This window comes from Colias croceus, chromosome 10, assembly GCF_905220415.1.
Source record: "Colias croceus chromosome 10, ilColCroc2.1".
NCBI lineage: Eukaryota > Metazoa > Arthropoda > Insecta > Lepidoptera > Pieridae > Colias > Colias croceus.
The window spans coordinates 6,431,926-6,459,566 of NC_059546.1; the positions used below are offsets into that span (position 1 = coordinate 6,431,926).

Sequence of the window (27,641 nt, forward strand, 5' to 3'; positions counted from 1 at the left end):
CGAACATAAAATTAAAAAAAAACTTCGAATATAAAATAAAAAATTCAATGTAGGTACTAAATATCGATATCATATCATTTCCACATAATAGTATATAAGGAATGTTGATTTCGAAAATTACGCTTTAAACATTTTTTTTATTTCCAATAAAAATTCAAATATTATGAAAACTCTTTTTAATGAGCAGCAAGGAAGTGCTCTGCCATGATAGCTTAGCTTGCTGGTCAGTGAAGATGGATGATACATGAACAATGAAGTAGGTAGATAATTTAAGCTTATCACAAAGAGCCTTGTATCTAATTTTAAAATAATAACTTGATGAATATATTACAACATGATTTTTAAATTTAATATGATTTTTTTTTTTATTTTTTATTTGCCGTTTCCTACGTCTCATCAAAGTCAGAGTATTTATTGAATAAACACTGACTACATAAACGATTTTTGAAATGGAAAATTAAACATGATGATTCGAAATAAATCATTTTAATGTTTATTTAGGTAGTAAAATTTTGCGAAGGCAGATCAGGGCGATTGATGAAGGGTGTAATCGAAATATCAGATTTTTTTTTAAGAAAATAAAGTTCGCATTTTTACACGTAGGTTTTTTATTTTTACAAAACCTTCTTAAAGATGATAAAAAAATACGTGTGGCACTCGAGGAGTGCCGCAGTAAAGCTGTGCCGGTTGGAGTGGGGGGTGTTAGGTTTTGAAGTCCTTTTCTTTATCGGGGTTGGAAAAAAATTTAGTGTAACATTTTTTCGTTACGCGTGACATTTTTCCGTTACGCGCCATCTTTTTCTTATCCCTACCACGCGTGATTCGACGTATTTCTGTAAAGTTGCATAAAGTAAATTATTTTTTTAAAAATAAGGTCATAAAGAAGTTTCGCTTCGTACTTGTGTACACTAGTACACGCACACATTTTTTTTCGTTACGGAATTTTTACATTCGGTCGCCGCGCTCAGTCTGAGATAAATTAAGTTAAGCAATAGCTTAAAAAATAAACTTTTCCTAAAAAAGAAACGTGTAACGTGTAAATTGGTGATAGAGCCCATAAGAAACTTGAATTTAACTTAATATAATTTAAATGCTTATACATATTATTATATCATGCGCACGCGTCGTTTAATTTCATACGTATACGTAATACGATGAGTATATTGAATAATATTAACACACTAACTAATAGGTATACCTACCTAAGATGGCAAGTAGCTTCCTACTATAACAAATTAAGCTTTTCCCTAGTCCCTCAACTGGCTTAATGAAAGAGTAAAGCCTGTCCCAGACAGACGCGGTCTGCGGTGGCGATCTGCTGTTGCCTTCTTGCTTGACCGTGATAACAATATACTGCCGCGGCCGCGGTGGCGGTCATTCTAACCTACAGCGGCACATTAGCTCTCGAGTCTCACCTGCAAGTGGACGTTAGTAATGGCCAATCGTACGAAGTTTTATTGCTTTTATTGCCCATATTTTGTCTTTAATTCTTTTGTTTTTTTAGTCTTTATGTGATGTATCATACAAAACTGGGTAATTTTGCACTGTTTGAATAAACAACTCAGTGTTTATAGGCATAATTTCACGCGGTACACGCGGCCTGTTGCAAAAATTTACAACTGATCGCGTAATGACCGCCTCATGTCCGCGCGCTTATTCACACAGAAGCGGTGGCGGAGAGGGCGGGGCTTGCGGCCGCGGTAAGCCGCGCTGTGACCGCGTCCAGGCCGCGTCTGTCTATGTCGTTCCTAGAACTTTCAAGTCATCCAACTTACCGCCACCGCCACCGCCACCGCAGGCCGCGTCTGTCTGGGACACGCTTTAACAAAGAGAAGAAGGGGTTTTTTATGGAATACAAATAAAATAACTTATTGTTTTCAAGGGGTTTTAAGCACAGGTTTATCTATAGTTTTGTATAAATTGTAACTTAAGACAGTTATGTTTTTGTCAAGTGCATTATTTATTTATTTATTTAATGCTTGAATAGTTGTACATAATTGTATGTATCAATACATGTTGTTAGGATAGATTTCAAGTAATTTGGCGACCTTAACACTACAGTGATCTCTTCTAGGCAACCACGTAAAAAGGTAACGAGCAAAAAGATTTTATTTTATATTCAGTTGTCAACAGCATCAGTCATTAAAAGAAAAAGAGTTTGAGGGTCAATAGAAAAATTAACAAAACATCTATAAAATATAAAGCAACTATATAAATAACTAGCGGTCCGCCCCGGCTTCGCCCGTGGTACATACACGTTCACGTTTTCTCTACATTCAGTCACGTTTTCTCTACATAAGAACCATCCTCGTACTTCAAGGAATATAATAAAAAAAGAATTAAAGAAATCGGTTCAGCTGTTCTAAAGTTATGCGCTTACCAACACATTTTGGGATTCATTTTTATATTATAGATGATCACGGTAGAATTTAAAAAATAATCTTCATCAAATATGCTCAAATATCCAATATCTAGTAAAATTAATTTAATAAAAAGTTTTATGTAATTTTTCATTCAATAATTTAGTTTCATTCAAAAATACTTTTTGTGAAAGGAATTTTAAATTCAAGTAAGCATTTAAAATATAACAAGGTCGTTTAGAGCTTTATTCAAAATATTCTGAACAATTCCATAGCGCTACAAGTGGCTTTCATTAAACCGTTTCGAATAACCTAATTATATTATTTGCTCAATATTAAGTTTAAATGGGTAATAAGCGAAAGTGCTGCTGTGTCAAGAAATACATCATCAGTAACGCACGCAAATAGAAAAGGGTTAATAATTTTATCTAAATTATTAATTGTATATCTATTATATATTTTGTATTATATACTGTCCTGACATTTTAAATATAGAGCTTATAAGCAAATATAAATTATTATTTAAAACATATAACTTTAAATACCTCAATCGTTGGATAAGGAGTTTCTGTGTATCATAAGTTAACGTTTAAAATTATTTTATTGATTGTAAGAAAATTACGTTCCCCCAAAGAAAAATGGTAATCAATTTTTTGGTTATTTAATAAATTCATAATTTAATTAAAACGATTATAATAAAAAAGCCTTTCAATTCCTCCATTCCTTAAAAATATCAGTAGCTATTTTTTTCATAATGCTAAAAGTTTCAATAAATAAACTTACTTTTCCAACAATAGAAGCCAAAATCACAACACGATCATAAGAAAATTAATCGTCTTTAGTGATATACACGGTATCATTTTATCACAGCAGTCTAAATAATGTAAATCGAGTTAAAATTCATTCATTTTCCGCATCATTAGCAATCAACCACGTGGGGATAAGCGCGGGAAATCGGAAAAACGGCGCCAAAATGAGCCTCCCGCGAGACCACCATCCCTCCCTGAATCCCAGATTACACTGACAACTGTCACCGGCCGCTGGCCCGGCGTTTTGCTTGCTTTCACTACAAACGCTTTTCCTTTGCCCTATCTGGCTTACGCGAAATGTACAGAGTACTTACACATACAAAAACACCTACGAACTTCGAACGATGTCGCACATAAATGTCACGTCTATGTGTGCTATTGTATGTGTTTTGTGTAAGACGCATCCCAGACAGTTTCTCTGTATGCACACAAAAATTTTCACATTCATATCAATGAATATTGTAGTCGAATAAAATAAGGTTGGTTTTCCATTGTCGTTACTTTCAACTTAAGTTCGTTCAGAGATACCCATAACATCTTAAATGCGCATGTCCGTTTCTATCTTTTGTCAGATGAACTAAGAAAACTATTGCTATCCTTATTCTTTCAAGTTCCAATATAAGTGTTTAAAAAGTAAAATAGAATAGTGGATTGCAGCTTTCTACCATAAACATTGTATTCCAGGAAAGCTCATTTAATAATCGCTGAAGAACATAAGGATCTAAAATCGCATTTATGGGAAATTGTTTCATTATTTTTCTATTTTTAAGTACGTTACAAGATCTGTGTTATGAATAGTATATATTGATGAATCGTTTTATTATTTCTTAAATTATCAAAAGGTTATACTTTTAAATTTTAACCCTATATTTCTTTGCCTTACTTTGTGTATCAAAATATATTCTAACCCTTCCATAAATTTAAAAGTATTCACGTAGCGTATACTATTATCCCATGATGCAAAATTTTACGCTTATCCTTTTTACAACATTTACGTGATGAAATAAGAAATTGTTTCAAAGTGCTTTTGACTACGTTATGATCAAAGATATATAAAATAATACATGATTGGGCTTACCTGTGAGCCTCGCTTCCCTTCGATAACGGGAACCAGGTGTGAATTATGCTGATGAAAGAAATATATTTTGCACACTTACAAAGGACTACGTAAACCAATGGATAGACAAATTGCAAAGCGCTCCAATTATTTATTATCTGTTTCAAGTTCCAATGAACGAGCGACATAAATTCTTTATAGTCGAGCCAATTTAATAGGCAACATTTGACGTCTATCAATTTTATCTTCGAAGAGAGGTAACCTGCTTAAAAACATCGATTGAAGTGTATTAATCGATACGGATTTGAAACATTTGTCAATCGAATTTATTAATTTATGATGATTTTTATTCACAAGTAATCAAGAAGCTTATATCTTATACACTGGAGATTTCGGTATGAACATTTGACGTGTAACAAGAAAATTGTTGTGTTTTATCACTTTCACACCTAACTTGGTATTGCCACTGTTAATACGAAGTTTTCCCAAGGCTACTATGTATGCCGTAATATTCTGTGCAAAAGGTTAGTTTTTGTACATGAGTTTGTTGATAAATTGCCAACAACGTCATTCAGAAGCATTGTTGGATGAGACAATTATTATTTATGCTAAATAAAATAAGTATCTGGACCAATTATTAAAAAGCGATACTCCCTGATTATGGGTAGTTACCATAATAAAATTGTAGCAACTCTCACTTTGACAATATGGCATAAGTGTCAAAAAAATTGCGTCGCTTCGAATATTTAAGTTAATATTGTTGCGTATTTAATAAATATTTTCCGAATATAAATAATGTATTGCATTGTGAAAAATTGCAGAAGTGTTTGGACACCAAATTCTGGCATAGAATTTCACAGGCAAGTGTATATTTACGTTATTTACAATATTCCTCAATACTCCTGCATTTACCTGTTTAGAATCATTTCAATGGCAAAAATTGTAAAATTTTGCATCATTTTAGAAAGCAGTCATGTTAAATTTGTTATTTTCCTAATACTTTATCATTTTTCAACAAGTTTTCAATAAACAAAATTAACAAGTAAGGTAACCATGATGACAAGTTTTTATGGATAGTGAAGAGAATATATTGTAATAACAATATTATGATGAAATTTAGAACACCATTTTCAAGATTTTTACTAGTAATGAAACAACACTCGACATCGGTATTGCACTCACATGTAGTTATAAGATTGTTCGTTTTTACATTGAAATTTATACTTTTTTAACTTACCTCATTTTTTGTTTTAGGTATTTCAGCTTTCCAAAAAGTAAAATAAAAAGAAATATATGTGCCCATCAATGGTAAAATTACTGAGGATTACGACCCAGAAAAAAATACCTTTTGAAAAATAAACTTTGTAAAGTTAGCTGAAATTTGTGCAAGGCGTTTATTATAAACAGTTTTTCTTTGATGATTTTGGCTTGAAATTGACCCGTCGAAGCAACGCGTTTAAAAAGAAGATCTGAGTAGCTTACAATTTGGTAAACAGCATCGGATGCAAAACACAACTTTCCTCTATTTACAAAGGATATTAATGCTATATATCGGTTCATATCCAGGCTTTGTAGCCAAGAGTTATTTAAAATTATCATTCTATACCAATTAAAATTGTATGTACCTATAAAGTATGGCCAGTAATATTATAATATAATTAATACTGTTAAAAATATATGTCGTTATTATTTATAGACCATGATTTTTAGTTTTTTCTATTTCGAAAAATCCTGAATATACAAACCAGTGTGGTCACCCACAGAAAGAGACAAAAAACAACACTGACGTCATTCAAGGTTATATTTTCTTGTGACAAGTCAATGGTCATAGTGCAATCTCCAGTTTATTAGATATAAGCTTCTTGCAAGTAATCAATGCCTTCGATTCTAGATGTCAGATTTCGATTTTTAGAGTAACGTCTCTAGTATTTAAAAAGAAAAAAGGTTTATTGACACAAAATTGTAGCGACGTCAGTTCTTCAATTCAGAAATTGTTTATTATGTTTAGGATGGTTTATCAGTAAAATGAAATCTTAAAATTACTTATATCGGTCATTATTATTATAAATATGTAATTGTAATTGAAAAAAGTTAAGCAAATGTGCAGTTCTAACAAAACGAAATATCATATTATTCTATGTCGTCGTTACTAGGTTACGTTGTTGAATTTTGTTGAACTGTCAAATGTTGCCTATTAAAATGGCTCTACTATAATTTGTTATCATTAAAACAAAATGAAACAATTGAAACGGATAATGAAGGATTTAACTAAGTGGAAATTTAAACTTCATTCTCCTTTCTGAAAAATCTTTATGATCTTTTATTGAAAGGATTTAAGGGTTCAAAGTAAATACGAGGTACCTTTCACAAATTTCGCAGAATGTCAAAATGATTCTAATTGCGATTCGCGACATTTAATATATCGATGTTTTTGTCATTAGTTTACGAAGTTATTTGGATATATTCGTTTATATTGAAGCTATGTTGTAGTGTAGTGAACCATTGTCGGACATTCTGGTGGTGTAGCATCACAAGTCACATAAAAGCTTTCAAATTTTCCTGCTGCAAACATCCGAAACATAGATTATAATAATATAATCTAACAAGAGTATAAAAATACGCTTATTACGTTTAAATACAATCTAGGACTCTTACTTTTACAGTAGTTATTCCGTACTAAACAATTTTATTTTATATTTCAAATAAACGCTTGTTTAATTCATAGATTTGGCGTATAAATTAAATAGAAAAATAACAATGAAAAGAGAACTAGACTTTTCCACGAAAATTGGATGGCTCCCTAGAATATCATAAAGTACATCGCTTCACTCAAGAAACAGGCATCAACAATCAGACAGCTGAAACAAAAGAAAGTTGCCCGAGAAATAATTCACTTACGTAGAAATGATATTAAGCAAGATAAGAGTATGGTGAAGCACTTTTCGGAACCGTTTATACAAAGCTATGAATAACAATTTAGCAAAGAGCCGGGAGCGCAAACACTTGAGCGTAGAAGTTTGTTTTCAAGTGCCTAAACTCACGAACAATAGCCTAACGTGGAGCGAAATCGGTATAACAGAGTACTCAATATGTATTGTATTATCCTTAAGAATAAACAGTGTAAGGAATTATTCCTCGACTTAATGAAGACTTGCCGAGACTAATTGGCTATTGCACTCTGTTTTATGTTTGTGACGTAACGTTTGAAGATATTTAATTGAAATAAAATTGTGTATTATGTGATTGTTTTATTTATAAAAGCATGTTATTACGTTTTGTGAATAGCAAGCTATGCCTTTGTGCGATTTCATGCACTCATTCATACAATTTTGTATGAAATAGCGTACTAGTGAGCCACGAAAACGAGCTTTGAGTATCTACATCTAATGTATATTAACACCATTTGAATTTATTGATTTACATGAGAAAAATATTACATATACACTTTTGGTAAAATAAAAGACAGTTTATAAAAAATAAATTAATTAATTTGTAAATGTACAAGGTAAATATGATTAATTATTTTTATATTACTCGAGCTTATCAAAAAGAAAATATTTTAACTTCTGGATAAGCTAAGTCCCGTGTCCCCTAGTGGGGTAAGGGGCAGATGTATAATACTTACATCTGTTTCACTGATCGATTTTCTTGAGGGACATGTAGGTGAGTGATCAGCCGTCTGTGTCCTGCCAGACCGAGACATTTTTTTTTCTTCGTCTCCACCGACAATCGAACCCAGGAACCGTCGGTTCTACGCTCACGCATCAACCACTGTACCAAGGAGGCGGTCTGGATAAGCTAAATAAGTAATAATATATTAACGTGAAACGATTTATATTGATATAAGTGAAGCCTCAGGCAAGAGAAGTTCAACCGTGGTGTCAGTGGAAAACTTGCAAAAGTCCCACCGCTTCAAAAAGAGTTATGAAAACATCAACTTTTGGGGTCTCTACAAAAAAACCGCTTGATAAAGTTTGCCTTCAACAAGCTATTATAAATAAAAACTCAACGCAAATCACAAGAAAGTAACTTTTATATTTATTAATCATTATAACTTTTATATTTATTTATTATTTATTAAGTAACTTTTATATTATTTTCGTTATGAAATAGGATACAGCGAAATAAGTTGATATAGAGGATAAAAACGAGGATAAGATAAATTAATGTTTATCGAGTAATAAATTGCAATTTTCCGTGATAAAAAAGTTTTAATAAACGAGCGGATCTCAATAACTGAACCCATTCTATCATTCAATTAGACAACGCTTTTCTTCCCGTTCATTGCAACTTCGTTACTTTTAAACTTAAGCTAATTATATTAGAGTAGTAATGAAATTATTTACTTTGCTTTCACTTCTTAGTAAAATTAATATTATAGGTAACTCATTTATAGAGAAGTCAGATGAATATTTAAACAATATTGAAATTAGTTCTTAAACTCGTTAAACATTCTATATTTTTCAATTTCAGACTACAAACTAGACTACCTAATAGATGATGATAATATAAGCAACTCACTATGCCTGTGTTATATTTCGCACCTGATCTCTCTCCGCTCGTATCGGATTTCTTACCCTTAATATGAGAGTAGGGGATAAAGAGTGCATCTAATTTCGCAGTTCTTAACAATGTACTACAGTATAATGTATCTTGTAGTCTGTGGAGATTAGCCGTTGTAACCGAAATCCGGTCAGGAAGGCATTATTAATAGCCAACGATATCTATTCTCGTATACGATTCTATCTACGTGGTTTCAGCTAAGACTGGTAAGCCTTCTTAGACTAGTTTGGAATCTGACCTACATTAGTGTTATTATATTTAATCAAATTAGCAAATCCATACTAATATTATAAATGCCAAAGCAACTCTGTCTGTCTGTCTGTTACTCAATCACGCCTAAGCTACTGAACCAAATTGTATGAAATTTGGTATGGAGATATTTTGATACCCGAGAAAGGACAGGCTACTTTTTACCCCGGGAAATAGGATAGGTTTTATCCCGGAAATCCCACGGGAACGGGAACTATGCGGGTTTTTCTTTGACTGCGCGGGCGAAGCTGCGGGTGGAAAGCTAGTATAAAATATTACTAATCTTAACATTAGATTATGAGTAAATGCTCTACCTAGTATACTAAAATAATAAACAGTGAGAGAATTATACATACAGTATAGTCTAAACAAAAATTAACTTTACACGTATGTAATTGTTAAAAGTTTAAACTCCACACTTGATTTTAGATATCCTCGCTTTGCACAGATTTTGTTACACTAAAAATGAAACATGAATAAAAAGACATGTACGTATAAAACTTTAAATTAAAACAATAATAAATAATTATCTACAACATCTTGCTCTTGTTAATAGTTCAATGGCATGTAAACAAATTGAGAAAAGAGTATTTATTAAATGAAAGATTGCAGAAAATCTTTCGACCAGAATTCCGTTACAATGCGATGAAACGTAGGAATAATTATATTATGATAACTATATTCATTTCACACGAGCACTAATCTATCGGTTCTTACTTTGTAGGACGCTATTTCTAGTTAAAACATAGTATGCCTTTTCGTCAACTTATATTGCTCTACCAATCCAGCGATGCCATCAAGCCAAGCCTAATTAAGTGCAAAATATACCCTCATTTTCCTGCTGTGATTTTGATCTCAGCTTTATTAATAATAATAGAAGAGTTGCCTGTAAATATACGCGCAAACCGCGCTCGATGTCGCTCGAGTGTGTTTAATATGTGCTAGTAGCTCTTAATAGTTCACTACAAATTTTACACTGTACAAAGAGCTTTTATTAACCTATTTTTCATACGCTGTTGGAAATACATTTAAAATGTTTGTGATGTAATCGTTCCAACTTACTGTGACTGTTGCTGAATTTATTATTTATACATTTGCAATTTGCAGTCATGAAAATTGCATATTCCTCACACGTCTGAAATTTTTTAGGGTGTAAATTGAATTGACCGCCTCCTTGGTACAGTGGTTGACGCGTGAGCGTAGAACCGAGGGGTCCTGGGTTCGATTCCCGGTGGAGACGAAGAAAAAAAATGTCTCGGTCTGGCAGGACACAGTAGGCTGATCACCTACTTGTCCCTAAAGGAAGTGGATCAGTGAAACAGATGTATGCATAATGCATCTGCCCCTTACCCCACTAGGGGACACGGGACTTCACTTTTATTAAATTGAATAAAATTGTTTATATTTTTGCTTTGTAAAACATACACATATATTTTGTTAATACGCAACTTCACCTTTTTCATATGGTCTTAAAATAAAACGGTAGATATGTACAGGATAGTTAAGTAGTCGTAATTAATAGATATTATTTACGAGAACTAGCTTTATCTTAACGTTGTTAACAAATAACATACAAACGAGATACAAACTAGCACACTACATAAAGACCATTATTTAGTAGAAATATAATTAGCGAGAAAGCACAGTAAAGTAAGAGTGAAGAGGGCTTTTATGGCCGTGTGTACCCTCTGGTATTATGAGGAGTTATTTGCGAGAAGCTCGTTAGTATGACATCCTCATATTGTAATGATATGCACCGAGATCCTCGTCTTATTAGCTTACAGGATTTGTTTTATTTAATACTGTTTGTAAGACATAAGGAATATGAATGCAGATAACAGAGATAATTCCGTTCTCAAAAATTTCACTATGTATTACCAAATTCATGTAATGGAGAATGCTTTAATTGTATTTTCGCTTGTTCACAAAATAATAAATTATTATGTTTATTGATTATTACAATAATTATTTATTTTTTTACTCCACAAATTTTTTTATTTGTTTACTGAATTTGCAATTCTGTTTGCTCTACGTTTGAAAATTATAACCCGCACACAAATAAAATTTAACATTAAAACAACTGCAGATAAAAATGCAAATTGAACAGATAAGAAAGATGAACTCCCAACTAATCGAGTCAGACGTAACCTGCATTTGTTTGCTCGTAGACTCCGAAATTCAATTTAAATATGATGGCGGGAACAAACATGGGGTCAGCAAAATTAAATGACGTACGCCATTTGTCGGGTTCCACGCGATTCTGCCACGGTAGCCGGCCAATTCGCAAATTAATTGCTTTCCAATACTATTTTTTGTAAAGCTCGATCTAAAGTAGGTATAATGGATGGATTAATAAATTATGGGCCTGAAATAAATTTGCAGTGTTTTTACACCCTGCATTTTTATGGTAGTTTGCTTTATGGCGTTCGTTTATAAGGATATGGGATGTGATACTTTTTTTAGTGAGTGTTATGTACATTGCTTTACTTATATCATTTTTTTGATTCATTTCTCATTCCATCATATATTATTTATATTAACCCTTAGCAGGTATCGTGGGTCAAATTTGACCCAGAAGCGAACATTTTCGGTTATAATTCTTTAAATATTTTATGCAACGACTGTGCGCTTCTAAGTATTCTCAGTGCGTCGCTAGCTGCAGCGGGGTGTTGATGTGCAGAACTGTGACTATCTTAGGAGCGGAGGTAAGTAGCTTTCTGGGTCACGTTCGACCCACGATACCAAATAAGTAACTTTTTTCACTGAGTGTAATTACTTACTTTTTTGGTTTTATTGTTTATTTGTACTACATTGGAGGGCTTTTTGAACGACAGACAAATCGAGGAGTTGATGAACGACTTAAGTGATGATTTGGAATTGAAAAATGAAAGAATACCAAATGTAAACCAACTTTGTGACGACGAAATCATCAGCGATCGAGACAATCCCTAATCTGTTAGTTGCTTAGAAGACAGTGTATTTGGAGTAAGTTCTGACGACAGTGAAAACGAAGAGGAGATACGAGAATAATAGAAAATATACGAGGAACGAAAATACGAGAGATGAGAGTGAAGAAGATGAGGATGATAGTTGATGGTAGAAGTCATTTTGGTTTTGGTTGTCATTTTCTTTATTTTATGCTGATTTCAGAAGCAATTTGTTTTTTTGTTATAATAAAGATATTAGAAGTGCCATAAATATATTTTAGTTAAAGTTTTTCTAACATTTCAATTTTTTTTTTATGTTTTAAGTTCACATTAACCAAAAAGTGCCAAAAAATAAGGTTATTTACAAATGTGTGTAAAACATGATATTTTTTTTTATATTCTAATATTAAATAAGGTTATTTTGTAAAAAAATATTTTTTTATTTCTTTTCTAACCATATTTTATACAAATAATAAAAAATCTACGTTCTACAACAGATTGTTTGGTATGGGTAGAATTTGACCCACGATACCGGTAGTGTTGCCAAAAAAGGCGATACCAGCTAAGGGTTAAGATAATAATGCCTTTAAAAATAAATACATTTTCAAAATATTCTCCTGTTTGATTCTGTTTTTTCCATTTAATCAACAACTTATAACTTTATGTCAAATAGTAAAATTAAAACAGTTTTAAACTTTATGTTAGAACGTGAATTTTCTTAGCCGTGCAGAAAACTTTGCCACGGGAATTTTAAAACCCAATAAAATTATATATAAGATTTGTTATTTTTAGGCTTGTGTCTGACAAATATTATAGCGTTTAAAGAGAACTAGAGTTGTTGTTGTACAGAAATTCTTCCGCATCACTTCAATTTAGAATATTGTAAGTAATGTTATCCGCACAGCTTACAAAATACAATTTTCTTGAGAAGCAAACTATTCCTTCGCCGCTTTAAAAATCTCCACTAACAAATCTTAAGATGAACGCTGTAAATCCGCTGTTAGCAGCTTTACAGTCACAATAAATATATTTCTTGACGGTATTTACACATTTTTCACATGAACTACGAAAAATATCGTTTTGAATTACGAGTTTGGAAGTAACATTTTAAATACTGTAACTGGACTCTAAATTTTATATTTAAAATAGTTGTCTGTTGTAACTGATTCAGCTAAAAAATCCTTCTTGTCATAAAAATTATAATAATTATTTGTAAGAACCAATTACTATAGCCGTTATTTTAATATAATTTTCGAGAAAACAAGGTCGCTACAAAAATATCGCTATTCGAGACAATTGAAAGTAGCGTTCTGGCGTTGAAAGAACTATTTTATGATGTATTTTTATATTTCTTTCACAATGTTTTCTTTTCAATGAAGATAAAAATACAAAGCCGTCTATATCATACCACCCTTTCATGTTTAACTGTCTTAAAAATCTTATGTAGAACAGAAACTTGTACTTATAAAATAATATTTAAATCATATTTTAAAACTAGCTGAGCCATGTGGCTCTACCCGCAGTGTTCCACTCCTGTTGGTCTTAGCGTGGTGATATATAGTATAGAGGAAGGCTATACCTTCCTCGAAAAATTGACTATCTAGCACCGAAATAATTTTTCAAATGGGACCAGTATTTCCTGAGATTCAAACTCAAACTCAAACTCAAACATTTATTTATTCAATTAGACTACTTTTAGTAGCACTTTCGAATCGTCATTACATATATTTTTAACATTTACCACCGATTCGGAAAGCAGTATCTATGGAGAAGAACCGGCAAGAAACTCCATAGTTGCTCTTTTAAAATCATGTCATTTAGCGCGTTCAAACAAATAAACTTCAGCTTATTTTTATTATTATTAGTATAGATAAAATCTGTTTAGGTATCATTATATAAACATTAAAATTATCATTTAAAAGCACAAAGGGTAGCTTAGTTCATACCATCTCAGAAGCAAATAACAATCAGCAAATGCAGTAGCATTAAGCAGATTCAGTAATATCATGAACAGTTCCAAGTATTGCAATGGACACTTCTTCGAGCGAGGAAGGAATTTGAAATGTGACGTCACATGTCTCCAAACCGCTAACTTGTCCGCAGACTGCTACAAAGCTGTGTCATTACGCCGCTATACTTGGACCTTGTTCGAAATGTCCGTATTACCGTAACATGACCATTTAGTTCAACCATTCCCTGAACTGAGATAAGGGCTACATGTACCGGTACGAGTATGATGATTATAACTTGTGTCGTAGTTTTTGTATTGAGCTTTATTCTGATAAGATAATTCTTTCGAAGAATAGTTACGAAGCATTGTGAATCCTTATGTAAGAGAAAGCGTCAAACAAAATTATTAAAAAAATCCACGTTAACTCAGAAGAAAAATAATTCGACAATGTATTTAATTTGTAATTTGGGATTTACTATAGATATTTTATTTTTAAAATTTCATCAATCTCCTGCTTCAATTGATTACCTACTTCTTGCATCGCTGAAGAATGTTTCAAGTAAATTTTAGTTTAATTCATTAAATTATTACACGAGGAAAAGATCGTGAAGTAATACTCAAAGTAACAGATAGAAATAAAAATAAATTTAAAGTAAATGAGAATGTTGAACAACTTCCTGTTTGTGAGATGTTGCATAAAAGACGTTAGACTGAATATCAAATAAAACTGTTTATTTTTTTCTTCAATAGCTAGAAATTATTCTCCACTAGCTTTCCGCCCACGGCTTCGCCCGCATTTTCGAAGATAAATCTGTATAGTTCCCGTTTTTGTAGAATTTCCGGGATATAACCTATCCTATGTGTAAATCCAAGTTATCCTCTATGTATGTGCCAAATTTCTTTATTATCGGTTCAGTAGTATTTGTTTGAAAGTTAACATACTCACAAATTTTTGCATTTATAATATTCTATTAGCATTTAGTATGGTGATATATTTATCATAATAATATCAAACTAAACATAAGAATCTTCAATTTTTCCCGTTTATTATGTCCAGTACTGGTCATATTTCGAAATTTACCTTAGTGACCAGCTACAGTACTGAAGTAAAAACCTTCAAACACACTGCAGCAGAACTTTTCAACGATTAAATTGAAATTAAAGTTAAACTTAAATGACTATCAGTCGTAGGTGGTCGTGAACGAGTTTAATATGTCGAGGTGTGTACATTATATAATATACTTATTCTTTCGAACTTATAAATTCTTACAGTTAACAATTTTGAGTAATAATTCAGACTCTCTCAGGAAAAGGAAGCACTAACCCTTTTTGTGTTTATTTCAATAAAATAAATATAATGTTATTGTGGATAGTTGATCCCATGTCAAATTGATATAGGAAGGCATTCCACGTGTATAATTGTCTACAAAACAAATTTTATTTATATTCAAAATAGCTTAAAGGTTTAGCTTCGCCCGGGTGGAATTGTTTATGTTTAAGTATATTATATTACGTATTTATGTTTTGTTAAAATAAAATATATTATATGAATTGAGAGATTTCCAATTAATATCGTGTAAAATTGATAATAATTATCACAAATAAATGATTTTATTGATCGACTATTTACTTAAAATACAACAAATATAGAGTCTTGTATTCAATGACATTTTTAATCGATAGAGTTCGGGAATAATACTAACATATTATTTTTACAATTGGTACCTTTAAAAAAAAGAAAAGTTTATTGTTGTATTCAAGGTACGAATTAAATAGCATCTGCCACTCGTCTAGACGTTTCTTATCCGACTAATCCTGAGTCTCAAGTCTGACAGTACTCGAGAAGAGTACTCCACATTAGCGCTGCCTGTGACAGGTTTAATTAAGTTCCCCACTACCGTTATCATCGCTTATCTCTATTGGTACGTCACTAGTTTCGGTAGTGATTTATGATGACGTTTCGGTAAATATATTATATGAATACGCTCCTATTACGCTGCGGATGTAGGCGCAGTATACCGGATTTAAAATAAAGGCGATAAATCTATTGAGCAATATTTATATAAAACTGTTTACCGATCATAGTGCTAAAATAGCAGTGAATGAAAAAGGTTTAAAAATCAGAAACATTTATCCTTTTGTGCTTAACAATTACGACAATTGTATGGATTAATATGACTGAAACATTCGCTGTAAGCTGCTATGACATTTATCTTTGTTCATTATTAATTCCCGAGCGAAAAGTGAATAAGTAAAGCATTGACTTTGCACTACCAAGTCTACATATTACAATTTGCATTTCGATTCTCCCAAGAATCGCAGTTAAATAAAACCAGTGTTACGTATATTCTTCGCGCCGAGCGGTACAATCGTATTAATGAGACAGTTATTGTCAGTAAAAATATAACGTTATATCAGGAAAATTGCAAGCGCTATTCCCAACTCGGCAGTTTTCACGTTCTGTCGATTTAATACCATTATGCGTTTAATATAACGCTCGTAAATTATGCTTGATTTTATTTTCACTTACGGCATTTCATTTTAATGACGTTTACGTTTTATAATTTATTTTAAATGATCGATAATGCGCTCGTCGCTATGCAGTTACAGCCGCATTGAGATAAATGATGCTCCATTTGTAATGTACTTTTGTAAATCTGGGCTGAAATTTATAGGAAGGTAAGGAAGTGGTTAAAGTATATTATCTGAAAATGAAGATAAAATGGGCAAGGCTAAAAAAGAATAGGTAATATTAACGAATCCGATTTGTAATTATACAATTTGGTTAAATTGCAAAAACCGCATATTAGTTATAAGGAAAGTAATTTTGAACTTAAAAAAATATTTTTGTAATGTATATTTTTGGATTAGTTAACAAGTAGAATATTGAGATGAAGATGTACATTTGATAATAATAATTTACAATCGATAGGTGCTCATTTCATTGTAGACCGACTCATTACTATGAGAGCGGATAAAAACATACAGCATGCTCATAAATAAAACAAGGTCGAAGTAAATAATCAACGAAATACCGTTTATAAGAATAAGGGCTGATTTTTCAATCGTTGGTTAAAACTTATTCATCGAATAATGTATTAAACTACCATTTCAAAAATGTATTCTAATCTAAGGGCCGATTTTTCAATGCTTACTTAGATAAAACTTATTCGTCGAATAATGTATAAAACTACCATTTTAAAATTTTTTATTCTAATTGCCCGTATTTGACAGTTTGAGTGACATTTTAAAATGTTCGTGTTATTTTATTGGACGGATAAATTTTAACCAAGGATTGAAAAATCGGCCCTAAAAGTAAAAAATATTATACAGTACAAGAAAAACAATAACGCATACCTACCTGTGACATGATCCTACTGATGTCATAACAATACACGAGCGGCATTTTAACTAGCAGCCAATATTGCACAAAGCAAATTGACGATATAAATTATTAAACTGGTAAAGTTTGATGAAAATATATTTAACGTTGGTGACAGTAGTATCGCCCTAGGGCACAGATAACGCAACGTTTGCCTTTGTGTGCCCCAACACAGGTGATTTACAAAACCTTTTTCCAACTCCGAAATTTTCAACTGGGAATATCAAATTGAGTGCTCGCTGAATAAAATTTTAAAGTTACAAGGGAGCTTCCTCTTTCTGTATATACATTATTTATGTGAATTCGATATTCGGTTTGCGGATTGATTTCTTTGTTTAATTTCATACTTTTTTGAGCGAAATTATAAATGAGATAAAATTATTGGTTACCATAATTATTATTGTTATATCATTTTATTAAGCCAACACATAATGCTTTCATATAGGCATTGTGGTCGCTATTTATTTTAATGTATTCTTTATGAGTATTGAATAAATGATTTTACATTCAATCAGACTTCTCTTAATGTAAAATGGTTGGCCTTATTATAACCAGTAAGCAGTTCTGTATAATATCCAACTGAGATAATAGGCTTTTGTTATCACTACATAGTATAAAACAATGTCGCTTTCTCTGTCCCTATGTCCCTTTGTATGCTTAAATCTTTAAAACTACGCAACGGATTTTGATGCGGTTTTTTTAATAGATAGAGTGATTCAAGCGGAAGGTTTAAGTATATAATTTATTAGGTTTTAGACAAAGCGGGCGAAGCCGCGGTCGGTAAGCTAGTTATGTATAAATTTATGTTTCTAAAATAATCTTATCTATCTTCCTTTTCATCATAAAAAAAATCAAAAAAGTAAAATTACGTCTCACTTTATTTCGACGTCTCTAGATTGAATTAATTACAACATGAATTATGTCTTAATGAAAACGAATCCTAAAATCAGCACAAGAAATGATTAAGCCTACCTTACATTTGTTGCCAAAGGTATCGCACGGCAAGCTGGTAACCCCAAACTATTAGGTGTTCATTTGATCAAATGAGCATAATGGCTACGTGATCAGTGTACAAAGTGTTTTAATCAAAACAGTCATTTGACGCGGTTCCTGAATTCATTTAGCAGTATTTGGCACGTTTTGTAAGCCATGTGCGTGAAGATTTAGTCATTTAGAGAGAGGAAACACCAATGTGTGTATAAGTTATTGAACGATTTCTTGATTAAATTTTTATAGAGGTTATAATAATAATTTTTGAACAAAAATATAATCACTTTCAACTTTTCACAACTAGACAAATAATGTATAGCCTACTAGATAGCGCAAGCAATTCTAATAAAAAAATTATATATGAAAAATGGGTGGAAAGTTCTGAGGTAAAAAAAAAAAAACAAAAAGAAACCAGTCGCATTAATAACCTCTTCCTTTCTTCGAAGTCAATTGAAAATGCTACCTATCAAACTGTATGAGCAAACACCGACTTACAAAATTCTTACACGGCTATAAATAACTTCAAAGGTATTTTTTGTTTGTTAAACGTTGGAATAATGCTAAGAAAGAAAAAAGTCAAACACAAAATATTCATATCAAAGCTAAGAAGCGGAAACCTTACACGTAAAAATGACAGAAAAAAGCTCATTTCAATAAAAAAGCAAATTGTACAAACACACTAATAATATTTTTTAATTTGAATCCATATCACGTGAATAATTCATAAACAGTCCTTTATAAATGCCTATTTCGCGACGCTTTGATTTCATAAACATGAATATGAAAGCCTTAATCTTTTGAGGTTATCAGAGTTCATTTGCGAGATAAAAACACTTCACCTTAATATGCTTAAAATGTTTATATGATATATCTTTAATGAGTAATTTAATTAATTAATTACGTTATTATTATTAACCTATACACATGCGGATGTAATTAATGATTTCGCCGTTTGTTTATCAGTAAATAAGTTGTTGTAATAAGACGAAATAAACGTTTACCGTTCGGCCACTCGAGTTAATCCAATTAGTGCGAATTCATTATCTGCCATCGGAACGTGTTTCTCTGGCAATAGTGATCTGTCGAAAGAACCCTCAGAATCTTCTAAAGAGGCACTCGTAAGCGATTAGAGATGGAGTACTCTTAACCCTCCTTGAACGGGTGCCGTCGGTTTAGCCCCGCTCTCTGTTCGTGCGTGGCTTTTAAGAGTCCCTATTATTGGCTAATAGATGAACTTACAGATTTTATATTACCTTTGAATTTCACCTTATTACCTCTCAAGTCTTTGCTGATTAAATGCTGAGTTGTATATCTATATAAATATAAAACTCAAAGGTGACTGATATAGTGATCTATTTCAACGCACAGCCCAAACCACTGGACGTATCGGGCTGAAATTTGGCATGCAGGTAGATGTCATAACGTAGGCGTCCCGTAAGAAAGAAAATTCATCCCCTAAAGGGGCAAAATAGGGGATGAAAACTTATACCATGAAAATTTATCTTTTCCACGCAAGCGAAGCTGCGGGCATCAGCTAGTATATGATAACGCTTTTTCTGAATGACTCGCCATTAGTTAAAGAAATATAGGTAATAGAAAAGTGTGACAAATATAAATTAGACAAAACATATTCCAGTAAACCCATATATAACAAATCCTTTTAAAGAGGGTGTGTTTATCCTCATAAAATAGTGCTACAAAATATAAATCTGAAAGCGTGTAAAGGCGTTTAGCTTTTTTGATCGATCCTCGATAATGTTCCGAGATGATAGCGAACTTCAATGCAGTAGTTACTGTTTCAAAGGCCAGAGCTGGCTTGTTTATCCACTTTTATTCAAATTCGAGGCACAAATCATGTCCTGGTTAAACTTTTGCGACTTTACTTTGAGCGAATTTTACTCGAAAATAGCAGTGATATTATCTACTTACGTTAAGGTTTACTACAATATAGATGAAGCAATTATAATTTATATACTAGCGGTCAGCCCCGGCTTCGCCCGTGGTATATATTTACGTTTTCTCTGCATAAGAACCATCCTCGTACTTCAAGGAATATAATAAAAAAGTCCCCCCGTTCATGCGTGATGCTGTGACAACGCGAAACGGGTTCAATTTATATATTATTGTAGGTTTAATATTGAAAAAATGTGAAATCTATTCAAGGTAGAGCTGGGTGTAGTAAAAAAATTAAAAGAGTAATCGCAATATAAATCCAAATTTTTGTCGTAATCGGTTCTAGAGTAAACAACCATATTACAATTCTAAAACAAAAGTAAATACATACTATTCATATTATTCAACATTCATATCACTATACAAACATTCAACAATATACCATTGTGTGAAACATCGGTAGTGTAAAGTGTTCCAACAGAACCGTAAAGCTTCTGAAGTTAGTTCAACGTTTAATATTTTGTAATAAACATTTTAGCCACAACATTTTTCACTCCCGCGATGGCAAAACGGCTCTTAACAAGTACGAGCGGTGCGTCACGGTTTTACGTTATTCCCTTTGACGCTTGCACTGAAGGCATGCAAAATTACAAGCAAAGAAGTAATTCGAATGCAGCTCACGATTTGCAAGCATAATGGGGCAATTTCCTAGTCATTTCCTGGTGGCTGCGATTCGACATCTTGTGGCATTATAGGCGCTTTTCGTTCAAGATATTTCGTCAATGTCTTTTGTCTTTGACGCTTGTGAGTTCTTTGGGGTATAATAGACGCTATAATACTTTATTGTGGCTTTAATGAAACCATATAAAATCCATCCATCCACTATAAAATTGAATAAATTTGAGCTATGCAATAATAACTTATTTGAATATTTTTGGTCAATAAATTACTTTAAAATTCATTCAACCAAAAAAATTTGAATATATTTACTTAAAATCCTCAACCGCTATTGAATAAAACTATTTCGTTACACTAATAACATTTTACAAGTCGTCCAAACAATTTTCCAATTAAAAACTGTAATGCAATAAAATTAAACAGAGGCAAAGTTTTAATTCGCGACCGTCGATCAATTGAAGTGAAAGATCAAAATTTATTCACTAGTACCTACAATAACTTCTTAGAAGCATTGCTGGCGAGAACATTGGAAAGTTTTCTTGTTAAAAGTTCTCTATTGTGGAATGAGAATAATAATTCTTGAAATCACTTCCGCATTATAGACCCACTTTTAATTTTTGGTACATTGGTTCCTAATCGCTTCTAAATCAGCAGGTTATAAACATTTTAATTGCTTTAAAACACCTATGGATGTATCACTAAACATTAATATGTTCATTATGTTGATTAAAAACATTATTACAACCAAATTTATCAAATGATGAAAACCTCTATCATTATAAAAAATGTGAACATTTAACAAGAACAAAAGATAGCTACATGTATTAAACGAATCGTATCTACTAATCAAGATAAATTGTGCGAATTAAACAATTTGTATTTACGTACAATAAAGACTAAAACTAATTTTGTCTAATTACAACGAGTTCAGGCAGCAAGAAGACCGTTCCGTATCTTTCCTTAACGTCTACGAAGACCGATAATAAGCAATTTATAAGAGCCATTACGGAATCAGCAAGCAGTTAAGATAAAGTTAAACATAATGGCGATTACACGCCTACAAAATTACGCTAAGATTCAAATTATCCCGTCCTTGTTTGTGTGATACAAAATCGTTCGGCGTAAATGAAAAAGTGCCACTATCATCTATCAACTGAATTTTGTAACGCTCCTGTCACATTTTCCTCGGGCTCGACGCTCCATCCGCCTCAAGACCTCGCGAAGACAGGCAGAAAATTAGAAAATAAACATTGACTTCCTACACTTTTTATACGCGTACAAGAAATATTACCCATAGAACACAATAACAAATGTGAAACAATCTGTTTCGGGATAATTATATGGAAATAATGATGCGGAGGTTATATTCAATTAAAGTAGACGAATTACCGCAGGCGTTTCGAGTATACACCCGAGGGCTTAGGAGACAAATTTCTCTGAAAACAAATGCGATTCAAATTCAGACAAATAGTCCCCGCGCGGAAAAAGCAGTTTACCAGGAAATTTGTCCATCACTCTTGAGGCCGGCAAAATGTTTTGCTGTTTCCTTAGTTGGCCTCTTTCGCGGCCAAGTCTGAGTAAATAACATTAAACATCTGTCGCGTCCGTAGATGGAACAACTTGTGAATACTACATGCAAAAGCTTTTTATTTCTTTAAAAAAGTTTACGTTAAAAACTCTGATAATATTTTCTTCATAAGGTACTTTTATATAATTTTATAAAATTAAATTCATGGTTATCATTAATCACTCTTCATCATTTAATTAATTCGATTCGGTCATGTTGCATGAGCGTGGACATTAATGTGACAAATAAGTAGCAATAAAAGTCCCTTGTAAAGTAAATTGAATACATGTTTTATTAAAAAAATCTTATCTTATACCCGAAAATAAATTAATCACATAATATGCTCATTCGGAAATAATAAGGAATACAAGATTTTTTTTTAAATTTCAATCATAAGAAGATCGGACTAACAACAGAAAATATCTCACGCACATAACTTTCACTGTATGGGCTTCGCAAACAAAATATGTAGTGAAATAAATAAGATTTATCAGTCAAACGTCAAGAGGTGTCGTGACTACAAAACATTTTGCGATTGCCTGAATTCTGGGCCAGACAAATAGATCTCGGTCCCTAATGCTCGAGCGCACAGGATGAAAGAACAAGTCAGTGTGTGACTGCTTTGCATTATTTTACTAGGGATTTTTTGTTAGCGGGCAAACATCACGAGCGATTTAGTTTTAGTGAAAGGAGGAGATATACCTACACTCTTATAATAGGTACCTATAACTACAAGGCCCGTTGTACAGATCTTTATTTTTATGTTGTGTTACTGTAGGTAGGTATATGTTATGTTAATTGTTTTAAGGAAAGGGTTTCAAAATCCATTTCCAAATTAGTATTAAGTTAGGTGTTTTGTTAGCTTTGGTAACGTTATACTAGGAAAAAGGTGCCCATAGGCATGTTTTTTCCGGTCATTGTCTGCATACAAATTTTCGGACCAATTCACTCAGTTCGTTTATATAATACCGAGAAAAAACAACAATCATACTAAAATGTTAAAAGGTTCAAATTTATAATAATAAAAGGATTTTTCCTAAGTTTCTATTTCAGGAAATTTCATTCAATTATAATATTATATATCTCAGCTGAAAATATAGCAGAAGATCATGATAAAATATTTTCGTTTATAATTTTTTTGATGGTTTAACATAACAGGAAAATATATCTTTGCTTAACATTTTATTACTCTAATGTAACTACTGTTTATTAATTTTCCACCAGCGGTTACAAACTCTTAAAAATAATCTTCTGCACCGAGTTGAGTGGTTTGTGAAAACGGAATAGACGAACAGACAGACAAAACAAGAAACCCAAAAAACACTAATTTCAGAAACAGTCTCCTGGATTTTTTTTTAAACATTCATAATTTCGTTCACCTAATATAATAATGTATGTATAAAAAATCATTCATAGGCTAAAATCAACCATCAGATCTATCTATCTCCAGATTACACAACAGGTTTAGGTAAACAGTATATTTTTTATGATATATCATCCTGTATTAAAAACAATGCAAACAAAAATAAACGTACAGTTATAATTTTCTAAATACCACAATTTGCTTAGCACTTGTTTCACATAACATAAAGTGTTTCACAGCACTATTCAACGGAATTCCTCGTCTATGACTAGTGCGGATTATTATGAAACTATTTAAATATTGCTACATAGGAAAATGCTCTTGTCGGTAAATACGGCGTATTTTCATTCAAACCTCAACTTTAGTAAGCGCAAAGCTACTTAAAACGTCCGTTGTATTGAATTTAATGTTGCAGTTTACTTTATGCAAAATATTATTGCAAGGAAACATTATACATACGTTATAACTAAAAACAATGTAATGCGAATTTAAAATTTTTAATTTTATTCAACACTAGATTATCGCCGGCGCGGGCGGCTTAGCTGGCTGCCTTTTTGCGTGATTTTAAAAATAAATAATTATAATGTGCAACATAAAAGAAGATATTACGCTAAAATTAAAAGGTCGAGAATAAAATATTATCTACACGTAGCCAATGTGTGATGCGAAGATTATGCTTGCAATTATTGAACACTGGCAATAAATATGAAAATGATGATGATGATGAAGATATGCTTGACTCAATATTAAATTAAATGATGTCAGAAATCCATACTATTCAGTGTGCCCATAAAAGAAATAAATCAAGGGTCATTGTATTAATGTGATGTGTTATTTTTGGTTAATTTTATTAGATTGTTTGTTTTCAGTAACAGAGTAGGTACATACATTTTATTTAATGTCCAACGCAAGGGTGTCTAAACCTTTGTATGAGTTGTGGAGTCCCTACGAGTGATTTGTTTTTGTTTTAAAATTATTAATTCCACGATCTTCACTGTAACTGGATTATATTTATACCACACAAACACGCTGTATAAACTAGATAAATGTTATGTATAATCCATTTAAAATTAAGTGGTCACCTGAATTTACTTTATCGAGGATTATATGGGGTGTTCTACTCTGATAAAATATTTAAAACATCTGAAATATTATGAAACAATGTGTGAGAATGTTTATTATAAAAGTGTTATTGTTTAAATAAATTCGTTTTTTGCCTTTAAGACAATGGATCCCTGGATTTAAATAATATAACAAGGAGTAACTCTTCTTTATATTTATATTAAAAGTCCTTGGGAATTCTGATCCGATTTAGATTTTTACGCTAACATTATTGCTATATTATTCCTGAGTGCTCGAGGCTATTTTTGATCCTTAATAACAAGAATGAAATCGCGATTACCAGCAAGTTATTTATATAATCATACTAAGTAATTCTTCTCGTTTGTTGTTCGTAATTTCGTTATTGCCTGTATAGTGTATACTTAAATATTTTTTATTATCTCATAATATTTTTTAACCTAGTCCGGCTATAGATAATCTCAAACGAATAGTCTTGGAAAATGTTAAAAAAAAACAATGACAGCTTCGTAAACATAGGTCCTTGTAAATCGCAATTGCCAAACAAAGTTTTTCTACTTCTCACGCATGAAGTAAGAGCATAATGCTGTTATTATTTAATAATTTCCCTTCAAAGTTCCGGCAATCCGCAGTCCGAATCATCACAAACAAGGCGTAAAATAAATAACCGAGTGGGTGGCAGTGATAGCGGTGCCTTCAACAAACAAGCATATTGCTTGCGGATAATCCTCGCAGTGAGCACACTCCCGCGTCGCAGACAGATAGCGGATTCAAGAAACATTTTACCGAAATACTTTTGTTTATTCGATTTAACGCTCTACTATTTATACAGCATGATTGATTATGGAGTGACGCTATCGCGTTGCCAGAATGTTTGCGAAATTATAAACCGTGTCTCATTGGATATCGAAAATAGACTTGTGTTCTAATAACGATCGTGAACCCAAAAGTTTGAGTTACAAGTTTTTAGTTGGAAGTTTATTTAGATATTCACGATGTTTAAAATAGATATTTTATTATTTTAATACACACATATTTAATAAACCTTTATTTTAGCATTTTAGAATAGATATTAAACTAGAAGAGGTCACAAGTCAAACAATAAATAGGGTTGCATTCACTATAAAGCACGTAGAACTCAGCAAAGTTTGAAGCTTTGATAACAAAAGGACAATCTCGACTCGTATAAAATAGATTTGTATCATATAACATACACGTGTCACTATGACCACATAGAATATGCGGGCGATTCTAAAAACGTGCCAAAGTTTTCCAGCAATCCTTAAAAAGGATAATGCATTCATCTGTGAATTGCCATTATTAAATACAATAATGAATGTGATTACACAATTCGCTATAATAAACAGATGAATGCTTTCATTGATGTAACAAAGGGCCGTGTATAGATATAACACCCCCAACCAAGCCAATGACATTTAATGCTTCCCGCATTTACACTTCACGCACGTTATTTTCATCTGATGAGATTTTATAATTGAATTCAGTAAAATTTAAATTTTATTTCATCGCACAAAATGCGAGTTATTTTAATAAGCGTAGATTGTTCATAATAAGCGCTCGAGTTTTGACGATCGAGCGTTTAATAATTATTTAATGTTACATTTTAACGAATAACGTAGCAATAATGAGAAAATATGTAATTTTGTGAATTCTATAAGCATAGTTGTGGGAATGTTTTACTGTCCAATACTATGTTAAATATTATATATTTACAGGAATCATTTAATTAATTTTCAATTTCTAGTTAACGATTGTTTTATAAGGTTTCTTTTACTATATTTTGGACAGAGGATATTGTACGATTTTTAAATACCGTGCAAAAAATTCTTTAAAAATCATATAGCTACATACAGATTGTACGTAACTTTGCGATAATGAGATCCCATAATTATGACAATTTAGAAATAACTCACAAACGTTGCAAACGAAACGTTAATTTTATGCAAATGAATTGTCACAATTAGCCAAACACATAAACACGTAGAACAGATATTATTTTATTAATTTGTTTTGATCTTTATGTAGGTATGCTTTGCAAGTTTGTTTGTCTACGGATTTTTTGCATCCAACTCCGACGAACTTAACCCGTGCTTGTAAATTGTAATTAATAAAACTTTGAAAAATCTTAAGAATTTTCTTTTTTTTAAGTATGCATTACGTCATTATTTGCTGCATTGATTGCTATTTTATTTTGTTTTTAATAATATTAGTAGAGACAATTTTTCTGCTTTTTTTGTAGCTACTAGAATAATGAATTGGTGTGTGACATGCAGCTTTTCGTAGCGCTTCGTAGACGCTTCATAAATTCATAAGACGGAGAGGTAATATATTATATAACATAAATACAGTTTAAATTTATAATTTTACGCTATCAAATTCTAAAATAAGAAAATTCGGTATCTTATCTTACCTCCGGTGGCGCCATAATTGAGTTAAACAACCTTCCATATTATCTCATTATCTCACTTGATTCGACAACCAACACTTTTTGTCCTGGAAGGTCTGATTCTATTCAAAGCAATAACCACAATGGATATAATACTGCGTGGGATAATGTTAACCTTTATGTCCACAATCGTGGAAACACGTATAACGTCATTAATGGTTATGATTATGGGTAATTAAGTTTCTGTAGATTTGTATTAGCACACATAAGATAATCATACAAAGGCTATTTATCTGCAAAGTGCTTTAATTGTATTTAGTGTGTGTTATAAGATAGCGTTATAGTATTTTTGTTGAATTTCTTCG

At 31.9% G+C, this 27,641-nt stretch overlaps 1 protein-coding gene and 1 long non-coding RNA gene across 2 annotated transcripts in view; one reads left to right on the forward strand and one right to left on the reverse strand.

Annotated features, from left to right (window-relative positions):
• Positions 1-3,368, reverse strand: part of LOC123694783 (lachesin-like) — a 59,634-nt gene extending 56,266 nt beyond the window's left edge. Inside the window, exon 1 of the mRNA XM_045640348.1 lies at positions 3,144-3,368. The gene's annotated coding sequence lies outside the window, so the exon portion shown is untranslated. The remainder of the gene's footprint in view (positions 1-3,143) is intronic.
• An 8,198-nt stretch (positions 3,369-11,566) lies between these two features.
• LOC123694792 lies at positions 11,567-12,540 on the forward strand. Its single transcript, XR_006751864.1, has 2 exons — positions 11,567-11,743; positions 11,873-12,540. It is a non-coding gene; the product is annotated as an uncharacterized LOC123694792 (long non-coding RNA).
• Positions 12,541-27,641: the final 15,101 nt, after the last annotated feature.